General features: G+C 33.4%; 1 pseudogene; it reads left to right on the top strand.

The window, feature by feature from the left end:
* LOC107195586 overlaps positions 1–8914 on the top strand; it is a 10154-nt pseudogene extending 1240 nt beyond the window's left edge.
* Positions 8915–12730: the final 3816 nt, after the last annotated feature.

Below are 12730 nucleotides of genomic sequence, written 5' to 3'. Positions count from 1 at the left end.
TCAATGTAATGTGTATTGTGCTGATAATGGCCTCTTAATATATGTAAATCTTGGACTTGCAGAAGTTGTCTTATTTGAGGAGGAAAAAGGCCTTTGCTATTAACTTAACGAATGAGATCATCCATTGTTAATGTGGGTACTAAATACTATGAGCAGTGTTCTTATAATGCAGAAAAGAACAAGTAGTTTAGTAAACAGTTACAGAGCATAGAGAAGAACATGTGAAGATGCAGGCAGAGATTGGAGTGATGCACACAAGAATCAAGGAACGTCAAGAGCCACCAAAACCTGGAAGAAGCAACGAACGATTCTCTCTGGACGGAGTGAGACTGGCCAGCACAGCGATTTTGGACTCTGGGTTCTCGAACTGAGAGAGAATAAATTTTTATTGTTTTAGGTCATTCAATTTCTAGTAATTGATTACAGTAGATCAAAGAAGGTAATACATCATTTAAAAATCTTTTCATTAAAGTCCTTTTATTTGAATCACGGAAATAAATTCTTATCCTTTTGGGGGGCAGTAATTTGACATTTTTTATCTTTTGAATGTAGAATCAAAATACTTCCCTTTTTAGTTAAAAAGAACTGTGTCGGCATAACCTCATGTGGTATAAATTTATTTACCCAAAAATAATTTTACATATGTTTGTTCAAAGCGTTTTTTTAAACTTATTTTTTTCTAGAGCAAAAGAAAACTGGAAGTAAAAAAAAAGGCACTCTTGGTGAAATGTATTAAGACATTGGAGAACATCTACACCATACAACCCTACAGAGCTTCTCGAGACAATTAGATATGATTCACTTAATGCATTACAAATTTCCTGATATGTGAGAAAGAATGTATATGAATGTTAAATCATAACTGCGCTTTTATAAAACAAAAAGAATAGCAGGCCATAATTTCACATAATATGTTGCATCTGCATATCTTTAGTGGGTGCTTATTCATAGCACAATATCTGGGAGTAGTGGATTAGAAGAAAATTCTGATATCCTCGCTTTCAGCTTTCATCGTTATCCTGAATTCTTAAGATATCTGAATCCTAAGAGGTTTTTCTCCAAGGTTTTTTATTTAGTCAAAAACTAGTTTTACTTTTTTTAAGAGAAAAAAGTTTATAAATAGTCTATAATTCCACTACTTAAATAGCCCTTGTTAATTTTAATTTTTATTTTAAAATAATTTTAGACTTAAAAAAATAGCAAAAATAGTACAGAATCCCATATTTCCTTCACTCAGATTCCCCTTATTTTACCCGCTGACATAACCATAAGACACTTACCAAACCAGGAAATTGTCATTGCTCCAATAATAATAACTGAGCTGCAGATCTTATTCAGATTTCAATAGTGTTTCCCCTAATGTCCTTTTCTATTCTTGCATCCTACGTTGCATATAGTAGAGTGTCTCTTCAGTTTCAAAGTGAATTTCTCAGTCCATCATTGTTTTTCATGATTTTGACGTTTTGGTTGAGTAGTTATTAGTTATTTGCTAGAATGTCTCTAAATTTGGGTTTGTCTAGTAATCTCTGATTGAAGGTTATATATTTTAAGCCTATTACAGAATAGCACAAAAGCAATGCTCGACCTCCTGAAGACCTCATATCAGGAGAGACATAATAGGAACATAGATTATAACTTGGAATGATAAATAATCACTTGAGTAAGGCCATGTCTGTTGACCTTCTCCACTGTAAAGTCACTCTTTCTCTCTTTGTAATTCATAAATATATTGGGAGTGATACTTCGAGACTATGCTAATGTGCTATTTCTCCTTGATGTTTGCCCACTGAATTTAGCATCCATGTATGCGATCATCCTTGCGACAATTATTACTGTGGTGTTGCCTAGTGATGATTTGGTGTTTCGTTCATTCCTTCTACATGTATTAATTGGAATTCTTCTGTAAAAAAGACTTATTTCTCCATCATTTAGTTATTGGATTATTTATATCAGAACATCTACATTTATTCTTTGGGTCATAATCCAATATTATCATTACTTATTAGTTGCTCAAATTTTCCACTTTAATCATAGAGGGTTCTATTAGGTTGACTTTTGTTTCTTTTTGACATAGCTTCTTTTTTATTTATTTATTTTTTTATAACTTCTGGATTGTCTGATAGTATAAGCTGCTCCAAGTTCATCCTGTATTTCCTTGCCCCAGCCCTAAATTAGTCATTTATCCTCCAAGGAGCCCATATTTCTTTTATTGAGAATGAGATTTAGAAATCAAGATCTAGGCTCTAAATATATTCATTGCTATTGAGATGTCATTGTTCTTGGCCTTCTAAAGGTATTATAATCCTAAATCCAAGGAGGATAGACTCCCCCCAAACCGCCAAGCAATGCTCAGAACACCAACTGGATGTTCTACAATTCAGCTCAATTTCTACAGCATCTACCTGGTGATGATGCCAGATCTCACAGGTTAAGGACTCAGGCTCCCAAGACTTACCCCCCACGTACACACTTCAGATACCAGTCTCACACGCAAGTTTCTCACCTATGCCTCTGACCAGACGGCTATTGATCAAAGGTTCCAAACACCGCCTTCTTCTAGAGTGATTCAGAGAATTCAGAGAAACATTTTAGTTACCAGATTATGGATTTATTGTAAAAGGACTCAGGAACAGCCATGATGGAAGAGATGTCTAGGGAAAGGATAGCGAGCTTCTATGCTCTCCTCAAAGGCTACTGTCCGTAAGTCTCCGTGTGTTTACAAAGACCCACCAAGCGCCCTTGAGCACTCGTAGTATTCTCAATCTGGAGTTTTAGAAGGCAAGGGCGCCCCTCGGTGTTTACAAGAACTTTCTGAAAGAAACCATGGATAGGTTGGTTTCATGGGACATAAACTCCTGTCCTCGCATAAATGAGGGGGGAAAACTGTATAGTGGTTAGGTGTACAGTTTTTGAAGTCAAAAGAGCTGTGTACCCTTAGGTAAATTTCTTCCTGATTCTGAGCTACGATTTCCTCATTTGTAAGAAAGAATTAATTATATGTATAATTTATATGCATGTGTATATAATTTATATACATGTATGTACATATAAAAAAATACATCATGTACATGGTTGAAATAAATTTCTAGGACCGAGATGGAGCCGCTCATGCCAGAGGTACCAATCAGCAAACCAAAACTTACGTAACTTTCATGTCCTGGTAAGTGCTCCGCTTGACCAGGAACTCAGTTGATCCAGTCAGTCAGTCTTCAAACACCAACCCAACTCTGAACCTTCTCACCCCAAACCAGGCTAACTATATAGCCCCAATCAGATATTTTATATTTTTCTCTTCCTTGCTTTTTATTTTTTATCTAATAAAAGCTTTTTGCCTTCCCCCACCCCATTTTGCAGTTCTACAAAAGGAAACAGTCCACTTCATGAAGTGTTAGTTTTTTTATGATTTATTTATCATATTTTTATTTATTATTTGCACTTATTACAAAAAGAATACAATATGTAAAAAAAAAACTTTATTCTCTTTTTTCAATTGAAATATAATTGCCATATATCTCAGATGTCTAACATGAGTTGATGTTTCTATATATTGTGAAATGATCGACAGGATAAGGCTACCTAACCTCCATCACTACACATTGTTACAAAAATTTCTTTTCTTATGAAGAAAATTTTGAAGATCTACTCTGTTAACAACTTTCAGATATGCAGTAGAGTACTATAAACTAGAGACGCTGTGGCGTACATGCGTCCCTGTGACTTATTTATTTTATACTGTCGGCTTGTACACTTTTCCCACCTTCACCCATTTTGCCCATCCTCCACCCCCTGCCTCTGGCAATCATCAGACTATTCTCCGTATTAGAACATATTGACTTCTTCACAGTGGCAGCATTTCAAACATTTTCTGTTTTATGTACTATATTTTATATGTAGTTTGCATATATTTTAAAGAGAATGTGATATGTAAGTCACAAGGCATAATTTTTATTCGGTAAGTATAAAACTATGTAGCAAAGAAAATTCTTGCATTTCATCCTTGCTTATTGTTTCTAAATGTCTTAAGAAATATTTAGCATCCAGCAGAGAAATTTGAGAATCTGCCAAAAGATCTTTGATCCTTGAAAGAGATAATAGATTTTTATAAACAAAAAGGAATCAGAATATATAACAGAGTTATTTCTTTAAACATAACCAAAAGGGCTGTAAAAATACATAATGCGATGGACAAATTTAAGATTGTAAACATGGACATAATAAAAATTAATGACTGCCAATGAGCACTGAATGATGATAACTGAAAGAATCCTCAAATCAAGGAAGTAAAAAGTAAATTAGTTTGTTACATACAATAGAATATTTTTCAGCCATAAAAATGTGAAATTTTGCCATTTTTGATGACATGGATGGATATCAAGAATATCAAGCTAAGCAAAATTATTCAGATTAAAAAATCGAGAATCATATGATTTCACTCATGAATGATGTAAAACTGAAAACAACATACAAATAAACAACAAACAACAAATAAATGAAAAACAACAAACAAAGCAACAAAAACTGATAGACAGACAACAGTTTAGTGGTACTGGAGGAAAAGAGTTAGGGAAGAGGTAGATAAAAGTAAAAGGGAGAAATTTCACTATGGGGACGACCACACAACGCAGTCAATAAACAGATGTTGTATTATAGAATTGCACACTTGTAACCTATGTAATTTTATTAACCAATACTATCTTTAAAGATTTTATTACAAATGAATTAAAATCATGCAATAATTATTTTATATACCTTACCAAAAATTTATAGCCAAAATCAATAGTCACTATCCTTTCTCTCCAGTCATGTTAAAGTCTTCTAATGTCATTTTCCCACCCTCACTTTCTGATAGAGGAACCTTGAGACTTGGTGTACTATATTCCCTGTCCAGACACTTTTTTTTATGAAAAAACTTTAACTAAAAAAAAAAAAAAAATGATCATGGCATGAACAGAGAACATTAAAAGAAGCAATCTAGATGATGCATAAAATCTAGATAATTTCCAGGTTACATTCTCTGAGGTTAAGAAATGATGTTTAACAATTGCAAAATTAGTATCCTCAGATTTCATATTTAGCTACAGAGCAACTCGAACACTGTGAATGTCTTAGTACAGCCTTTCCCGAAGGGGAATTGCCTCTGCTCTTCAAATGAGGAGAGGGTGGAGAGAAATGTGGAGAGGAGTAGCCAGGACACTATGCGCCTCAGACCATATTCCATCCAGACAATGCCTTGGTTCATTTCTTAATTACCACTTATAAATAGATTGAGTTAAAGACGCAACACATCGTGGGGAAAAGAAGGTGTTTCAATGAATAAGGGGCTATTTTTACCAAAAGAACATTGATTTAAACATGAAATATGATCTTCAGGAAAAATAGGAATGGCAGAATTTGATACTCAACTAATATAAATTAAAGGTTTCTATTACATAGATCATAGACTTTACAAAAGAAGCAACACGCAATGGTTTCAGCAAAATATAAATACGTAAGCAGTAATTATTTTATGCCACTTATTTTATAGTAATATGGTATTTTTCAAGTTAATAATTGTCATCAAAGAAATATATTTCTTCCAATCAGATTAATTTATGAGATAAAACTTCTGAATTTAAAATATACAGACTTTACGCTAAGTAATTAATCTTTCAATTTAAAATGGTGAATGAGATATAAAATGGATATAAAAACATCTTGATGTTATGGTTTTATATTTTTTAAATTTATTGATACTATTCGGAATATTAAATTAAAAATAATATTTTCTATTGAATGTTCCATGAAGATCATTGAATTCTGAGGAAGAATATGGATATTGGCATTGCACTGCTAAGATGAAGTCATTGAGGTCACATGACCTTCTAGATGTTGGGAAAGTTATTTAACTTCTTTCTATCTCTGACTCTATGCAAAATTCAGGTGAAGTCATTGACAGAGTGGTTCCTATACAAAAAATGTTCAAAAATTGTCAAAAATATAAAATAGTTTTAATTAATCAGTCCTATCTATCCCCTTGGTTATGCTAGTTTATGATAAACAGAAAAAATAGTAAAGGAACTGGAATGCCCATGTTACAACTGAAAAATACCATTAACAGTTAATGGAGAGAGTAGATCAATTTCAGAAGAACATCAAATGAGATTATCTCTGGGGATTCTTTCATATATTAAATAAGATTTATGTTATATTTGCAATTAATTTTGCTTATATGTCCATAACGATGTCTACTTTTCCTGTGTCCTCGACGTATAGGAGACTGGAACAGATGAGAGAAAAAAATTAAAAACAGAAGCCCGGTAAGTTAGCATGTTTTTCCCCAGGTATTGCTGCAGGTTTGTATCTACACAGCACAGAATAATGTACTAATTTTAAGCTCAGTCTTCCTGACAAAACACTTCCCTGTACATCGTCTTTTCTCCTAGACAGAAAAGGCTACTTCTAGGGCAGGATGAAAGATGAGCAAAGCTCAAAAAGAAAAGAAAAGAAATGTTAAAACAGTAATGATAAAAACAATAAGCATGATAATAAGTGTGATGACGATCATGATAGCAATACCTAATAGAACTGCAACTCTCTATTTTAAATCAAGAATTTAACTTACTCCTCAAAACATTTCCCTGAGTTACATATTATTATCACCGCATATAGTTTCAAATAAGGAAAATTAAGCTCTAATGGTTTAAATAAGAACATATTACAAAATAGAATTAATTTCCATTTAAAGTCACTCGATGTGAAGTTCTTGTCAGTGAGAACTGAAATCTCGTTAAATTTTCCTGATGGAAATATTTATAAACCACTCACCTATTTAAGCACTCAAGTCGCTATTGGAATACAAAACTAAATAAGGATATGAAGGCATCTTCTTTGTCCTGGGAAATGTTTTATTTTCTTTGCTTTAACATAAAAAATAACAACATGATTGTGACATGACTGTTAGATCTGACAAAATCTCAGAGTAGATGTTGCTTTCTTAAATTGTCTGGTGTGCCCGTAACACCTGGGAATCTCTCTGCGTCGATTCCACACACTCTAGAGTGATACTTGACTCATCTGTCTGACTTCACCCTTAGTCTCTGAAGACAGAAACTGAGCTCATAGTGCTTACATCAGCATCTTTAGCATTAGCATCTGTTCTATACAATACGTACTTTAAATTTATACAAAATAAACTACTATCTACATTACAAAATATATATGGATTGATTTCCTGATCCATTCATCAAATATATCTGGGACTCTTAAAATTCAGTTATCTTTTTGTTGCAATTATTTTTCATAAGGGATAACTTCTGAGGTGATAGAAAATCTTGAAATTTTGAGAAGACATAAAACGGAAAAATCACAAACAAAATGTGAAAAGAAATATAAAAGAGAAATAAAGGCCGGAAGAACAAAAATAGAGATGGAAGGAGAAGATTCAAGAAGTGCCCTCAGTCTCAGTTTATAGAACGTATTATTGGAATCTGAAATGTCCTAGGTCATTGATTCCTCTTGACATTTTTGAGCCACAGCAGAGGTGAGCTAAGAAGAAACTTTTATCTTTCGGATATGCTGTGAAAAACTAATATGAATGTCAGAATAGAGGATTCACTGAACTAAGGAGGGAGGAGTATAAGATTAGTGAGAAGAAAGTAACGAAAAGTAGAAATTGTAGATTGTTTCAGTCCCTAGAGCAGTTCTGACCCTGAGATCAGCCCACCTGGCATGCTTTGCTCTTACTTTAATGCAGTCAGTTTGGCTGTGTTATGCATTTATTCATATTGTTAATATGAAAAGAAAGAAGACAGTTAAGATTTTCTGCTGTTTCTATATATTGGAATTTTAGGCTTTTAGATTTGAAATATATTTCCCAAATGTAAAACCAACAAACAGAAACACTGGATATCTATCCCGTGTCACTGGATTTGAAACCATATATTTAATGTGTCCTGTTCTGCAATTGGGCCTAGTGGACTGAAGTGACCTCCAAGCCTCACAATCGTTTTGTTCCTATATGGAATCCACAGGACAGGAATCCTCCTAGGGAAACGGCTCTGCATCGATGGGTTTCATCCTGCTTGGATTTTCTAATGTTCCTGACTATAAGGATTTCTTTTCGGGGTGTTTCTGATCATCTATGTGATCATTCTGATGGGAAATAGCCTCATTATTATTATAACCAGGGTGGATTTTTATGTCGGATCCCTATGTACTTTTTCCTTGAGGACCGACCTTCTTCGAAAATATGTGTCAGTCACTGTTCCAAGATTGTGAATAAGTCTTTGCAGTCAAAATAGAAAAATGTTTTTTCTGGCCTGTGCAACTCAAATGTATTTCTTTCTGGTCTTGGGAGGCACAGACTGCTTTATTCTAACCATTATGGCTTATGACAGGTATGTGGTCATTTGCAACTCTACCCGCTCATCATGAACACTTGGCTGTGTATTAAATTGGCAGCAGGCTGTTGGATGACTGGAATTACAGGACATGTAGGCTTCACCTACCAGACCTTCTCTCTACGATTCTGTTGATCTCATAAGTTAAATCACTTTTTCTGTGATATACCTTCAGTAGGTAAGCTTGATGTAGTTACTGTCCTAGTTGTCGCTATTCTTTTTATGTTGATTCTTGGATCTTATGTGAAAATAATCTTGACCATCCTGAAGCTGCCATCAGCAATTGGGCGAGCCAAGGCATTCCCCCCTTGTTCTTCCCATCTCATAGTTGTGGCTTTATCTTTGGATCAGACATCATTACATATTTGAGACCAAATTCTAGTCGTTCAACAGGAATGGACAGATTTCTTTCTCTTTTTAATGCCATTGTGACACCAGTGTTTAACTCCATAATATATTGTCTGAGAAGCAAAGATGTTATGGTTGCATTGAGAAAATTCCTTCTGAAATTAATTGTTCGTGATTATAAAATGTAACTTCATAAAAATTGTTTCTTATTTATCACAATCTCACTACATTAATTTTTGTCATTCTCTACTACTGGTTGGAATCTTAATTATTCTGGATGAGTGAACTCATAATATTATCTCACCTAAAATGAATTCTGCTTTAATTTTTAAATCGTAAATTAATTCCAAACTAAATCCAAGGCATTGAAATACCTGAAATAACACATTGGAGTCATTAAAGGTAGACATTATCAAGGTCATAATATTATCCAATTTTAACACAATGTACTTTTGTACTTTTAGCTCTAAAAAAGATGTTATCGAACCCATCATACATAAGATGTTCTTATATTCTGTTTGGTAGCATTATAAAAAAATATTGGGAGGACTGCTTTTTAATGTTTTTTTAAACAATGTCACCCCTAGAGCTGCTTTCTACCCCCAAGATCAGACAGTCTGTCAGTATGGAATACTGAAACTATGAAAGATTGTGCAGCCGTGGAAAAGAGAGTGTATATTGGTATAAACAGTGTTTGTATTCTATGTTCGGTCAACATATGAACACCTTATTTACTCTTAAAATGTATAAACTTAAAGTTTGAATTCAACATTACATATTGGATATCCAGTTGGAGGAGATGAAAGAAATAAGAATAGCTATAAACAGCCATGAAACCCTGTGTGGTCAAGGGATTCTCCTAATTATGTTAGCACAATGTAGGATGGACTTCCTAGATACAGCTTTACTTTTTGGATGACGAGAGCAGGTATGGCACGTGTAGATCCAATATAAAAATGTGCATTTTTATATTGAGCTGCTGAACACTACTTAGTTTTAAAACCATAAAATATTAACTTATTGAAAGTTTGAGCTCTGCTGATCCACAGAACAATGGGAAAGAGCAGCCATAATTTGCTTCATTTGAATTGAGAAAGCCTTTTTAAATTCTCACAGTGAAACGTGTGAAGGCAGGGCAGGAAGGTGTGGTTTTTTACCTTTAGAACACCTCTCCCGAAAGCAAAATTTGAAATAGGTTTCTAGTGTGCATAAGGTGTCACATAATTGACTTAAGTAGACTATTTAGTTTAAAAATGTGTAAGCTAATTTATAAAGCAAGCACGATAAGGCCAATAGGTAAAGTAAAATGGAATTTTAAAAAATCTAATCCAAAAGAGTATGGGAAAGAGAGAAAAGAGAATCGACATAGGAGGAGACATACAAAAGCAAACATTTTTTTAAAATGTCCCTGATAGTTTCAAATACACATGTGTGCATTGAATGTTAATTAAGTAAGTACTACAATTAAAAAGCAGAAAATATCACAAAGCCTGTCTCCAATATGTACCATCTACATGAAACATATTTTAAAGCTAAAATATATAGATGATGTAAAACTTGAGGAATAGAGAAACTTTACCATGCCAAGTGTAAGCACAAACAACTTGAGTAGCTACTCTATCACTAAACATAAACAGGTATATTTCATTTACTTGAAAATGTTAATTTATTAGGAGAACACAAACATCATACATTTGCTTCTACCTATAATTGAGATCTCAAAATATAGGAACTAACACTTAAAATAATTACTTGACAATTCTACAATCATAGTAGAAAATCTTCACATCTGTGTTTCATTCACCTGAGAAACACCAAAAAAACCAGTAAGGGAATAGGTAATCTGGACAATATTACTCACAAAAGTGCATGATATGTACCCTTTCGGGAGCTATTGGTGGGTTTACAAAATAGCTTATATGTTGAATCTTAGAACAGGGTTCAATATTTGACAAACCAGAATGATAATACGTAATTTTTCATTATACAAGTATTGACAAATACAATATTTGGTCTTGACAAATCAAAAAGAAAAAAATTAAATGTATATGATTTTCAGAGATTACATTAGTGGCACATTTATAAATTGGTCATACGACTCTTTCAGTATCAAAACACTATAAAAAAATGTTTTTATGTACTTGCTGAAAAATAATATTGAATTTTTTAAATTTGAAAAATAACAATGTAAAATAAGAAAAATTTTAAATATTTCACTAACAATGTTGAAAATTAAGATCATTTAAATATAGTCAAAATCAATGACAATAAAACAGGTATCTTAAATTTTTTGAGATCTCACCATGTTAAGTCAACTAGAAAAATATTTTCATTGAATATGTCAAAGCCTTAACCTGACAAATATCTTCTTTCCATAAAATGTTATTATGAGACCTGCACTAGCAAGCACACAAGCAGAGGGAGCTTCAGAAATCACATGAAGCCACGGAGCCCCATTCTGCACGGGCCCTTTCCTCTGTCACAGGCAGCATTGGAGGCCTGAGAGACACTCGGCAGCAGAACTTCCCAGCACTTTTATTCCTCCTCCATGTAAGACTGCAGGCTTCCTTGAAATGAGAACTGTGTTAGGAGGACACTAACTCCTGGAGAGTTGAGAGAGTAAGGGGAGTGGGGGAGGGGTTGCCGTTCCTCTTGGTCATCTATCAAGCCCGGCATGTCAAACCCCTTAGGATAGTCTCAGACCATCAGTAAAGAAACTGACTGGGGTCTCCAGAGTAGTGTTAGACTTTACAGAGCCTGTCGTAATGCCCACTGGTCTTATTTTAGCCCAGAGATATGAGTTTCTTTTATGAGAAATATATATCAAATTTTTATTAAAACAAAGCTTTCTCAAACACAAATGCAGAAGCACATGTCCTTCACTGTTTCTTCTGAACAGAGAAAAAAGCAGCTACAACAAATACAGAAGAGAAAGTATGAATTATTTGGTGTCAACATAATTTTGTATTGACATTTTTCATTTATTTAAGAATACCAGAGAATTCTGAGAAGCAAGGTTCAACAGATATTCACCAAGTAAAGAAGTTGCTAAGCTCAAAATTGGCACTCAAAGCTGAAATTTTGGATTTCTTACTTTCACGTGATAGGGGAAATTGAAAACAAAACATACAAAAATACTTTGAAGATTATTAAAGCCTACATAAGGACAGCATATTTGTATTAATAATCCATCAGGTAAATATCTCAAACTTATTTGTACCAAACCTTTTTGAATAAACAAAATACTGGTTTATCTTTATATATGCTTCTATGACTCACTGCAGAAAATAGATGTATGCTGCATCAAGAAAGAATAAATTTATCACTTTTTTCCCTAAAACGTATCATTTTCTAGAAGCGACTTTCTTATTAAGAATGGAAGAATTAAAATAATAATATACAAATGTAGGACTTCTCATTCCTCATTCATTTTTATTTTTTCCCCCCATGGGATTGTTCTGTTTACCTTAAAAACAAAGAGCCAAAATGAGATGCAATAGCGTTTATATGATCTCAAAGAATAGCTGTTTGGGAAACACTGATTCAGGCAGAATCCGAAATAGTGTTCCAGTTATGACATAAAGCCAAGAGGTATTCATGAGAAAGAGAAGGAAAATCTATTCCTTATATATATTTTGAATTTCATTCTGATTTGTTTTTCTTTCTTTTGCTAGCTGCTCCCTCCAATGAATTTTTTACCTGCGATTGGTTACAGTAGACATCATTGTATTTTACGTAACATTAAAGTGAATATCATTAACCTTCTTTTTATTACCTTTCATAATAAGATGTCAATTAAATCTTAAATCTAATGGAAATTACGTTTGAGCCTCCAAATGCAATATATCTGGATTATCCCACACTATTATGTCGTAAAGAAAGATAGGAAAAAATTTTGTGGTGATACATTTTTGGAACTAAAATTCAAGCCAATAGATCTTAAAACTTTAACCATTAAATTGCAAAAGAAGACATAACATTAAAGATGACTATCCACTATTTTC

Source organism: Pteropus alecto, unplaced genomic scaffold, assembly GCF_000325575.1.
Source record: "Pteropus alecto unplaced genomic scaffold, ASM32557v1 scaffold984, whole genome shotgun sequence".
Taxonomy (NCBI): Eukaryota; Metazoa; Chordata; class Mammalia; order Chiroptera; family Pteropodidae; genus Pteropus; species Pteropus alecto.
The sequence above is the reverse complement of the archived record's forward strand: the minus strand, read 5'-3'. Positions and strand labels throughout refer to the sequence as shown.